General features: G+C 39.4%; 1 protein-coding gene across 2 annotated transcripts in view; it reads left to right on the top strand.

Moving 5' to 3' along the window:
- LOC143297339 (cys-loop ligand-gated ion channel-like) overlaps positions 1–2500 on the top strand; it is a 42369-nt gene that overhangs the window by 25211 nt on the left and 14658 nt on the right. The gene's annotated exons all lie outside the window — the stretch shown is intronic.

Genomic DNA, 2500 nt, shown 5'->3' with positions numbered 1-2500 from the left:
CCCTTAACACCTGCATGTCCCGGGCAGTATGACCATGTGAGTTTTTTAATCTGAAAGTTGCGCATTGCCTTATGCCACTCTGGGCTTCCCATTCCGTTTTCAATTTTCTGTATGAGGTTCATTGAGTCGGTTAGAATCATGGCATGTTGGTTTCCGGGCGTATGGATGGACGATAGCCACTGGAGGGCATGTGTCGCAGCTTCAACTTCCATCGTTAGGCTGGAGGTTGTGACTTTGTAGGCAGCATTTTCTTCCCAAATTGTTTTTCCATTTTGTTTCGCAGTGAATCCCCAACCAGACTGGTCTTTGGTGACTGAGCCATCTGTGTATATGATGATGTCCTCTTCTTTACTGTTTTCTTCTATGAGTAGCTTCACTTCCGCATCAGTTTTGCCCTCTGGCCATTCCCGACAATGTCTTCCTAGAGTGGGTGAAATGACTGTGTTGAATAGATGGTTGAGGTTTTCGGGGTTTTTCTCCCATTCTTTTGTTTCTTTCAGGTCAGCGGTAACAGCGACAACAATGACAAAAAGAACAACAATAACAGCACCACCACCACACCACCACTACCGCCACTAACAGCGACAACAGTGACGACAAGAACAACAATAACAGCACCACCACTACCACCACTAACAACGACAACAGTGACAACAACAACAATAACAGCACCACCACTAACAGCGACAACAGTGACTATAACAACAACAGCACCACCACTGACATCGACAACAATGACAACAACAATAACAGCACCACCACTAACAGCGACAACAATGACAACAATAGTAACAATAACAACAACATTGGCACCGTCACCACCACCACCACCACCAACAACAGCAATGACGACAAGAACAATAACAGCACCATCACCACTACCACCACTAACATCGAGAACAATGACGACAATAGTAACAATAACAACAACACTGCCACCGTCACCACCACCACCACCAACAACAACAACAACGACAACAATAGCAACGCTACCACCACCAGTGACAAAAACAACATCAACGGCGACGGTAGCAACACCAGCAACGACCAGTCAGATGCAAGAAATAAAAATGAATAAATAAATAAAAGAATAAATAATATAAAATAGATAAAAATAAAGACCTTTCTCGTTTTTACACAGAGAAGCATGCTGTTATAGAGTTTCAGTCCCACTATTTGAATGTAGCCGCATGCATTACTTCAAATCATGGGCTGTGGTTTACCGTCATGAGCTGAAGAAGGAAAATTGTTAATGTTCATTTAGAAACTACAAATCCAAACAGAAAAGAATTGTTTATAACGCCAAATGTTTCATTCAGTCAGCAAAATAAAGACAGGCGCCAACTTCTGGTCTTTCTCACGTGAACAAACAAGCACTGCATTAAGACAACGTCACACTAGTTTTTTCCCCCATTGATATCAAGTTTTAATGCAACAACAACAAGAAAATGACTATTGGCAGCACAGTTTCTAATGGTGGGGTTTTCTGAAACATCACAATTTCTTGATGGGTGGGGTGTAGGAGTAATTCCACATACACAGAATTATCTTGTTGAAGTGATCCCATTCTATCGATCTAAAGGAGCAATGTAGCAGAACGGTCAAGAGGCAGAACTGCCTATACAGAGTCCGTGAGGGTTTAGGGTTTAATTCCGCTCTCGCCCTTTCTCCCAAGTTTGACATGAGAATCAAACTGAGCGTCTGGTCATTTGGATGAAACGATAAACCGAGGTGCTGTGTGCAGCGCTCACTTTGTATACTGAGAAAGAACCCATGGCAACGTAAGCGTTGTCTTCTGGAAAAAAAAAATATGCAAAAGAAATCCCCTCTGAGAGGTACACATGTATAATTTATGCGCGCACTGAAGGCCTGACTTGCGTTGGTGGTGTTCAGGAAAGAACTTTGGCAAGCCTTTGAATGTACTTTTTGGGAAAAAAAAGAAAAGGAGAACGCGTTGCTGCTGAAATAATAATGATGATGATAATAATAATAATAACAGTGCTGACAAACCATTGAAATATGTTCATAATACGTTTGACGATATGCTTTTTTCCCCCTCTCCACGAACTGCATTAAAAACTGTACTTTCAGTTACTCAAAAGTTGTTCTAGTGTATCTGATCCATTCGTTTAGGATGTCGATATGCATGGTCATTGTCTACTCATTATTTATCCATTTATTCATTTGTTTGTTTAGTTAGTTAGTTAGTTGCTCATTTAGAAATAATTGTATATATATTCATGATTATCTATGTTTCAAAAACGAAAAAAATTTTTTTTTCATTTTTATGTTAATTAATTATACATGTTTTATTAAAAGCGGTTAAATGGTTAATCATCTCTTTGTTTGAAAAACAACAGCCTTTGCTAGGATGCGTACTGATACCTTGTTATACTCAACTGATTGTAAAATGTTCCATAAGGAAGTAAAAAAGATCTTTGCAAGAGTTAAACCAATAACGAAATGGAACAGTAAATAAATAAATGATTAAATAAATGTA

The sequence above is a fragment of the Babylonia areolata genome, chromosome 22 (assembly GCF_041734735.1).
Source record: "Babylonia areolata isolate BAREFJ2019XMU chromosome 22, ASM4173473v1, whole genome shotgun sequence".
NCBI classification, from domain to species: domain Eukaryota; kingdom Metazoa; phylum Mollusca; class Gastropoda; order Neogastropoda; family Buccinidae; genus Babylonia; species Babylonia areolata.
This window is presented reverse-complemented; position numbering and strand designations above follow the sequence as displayed.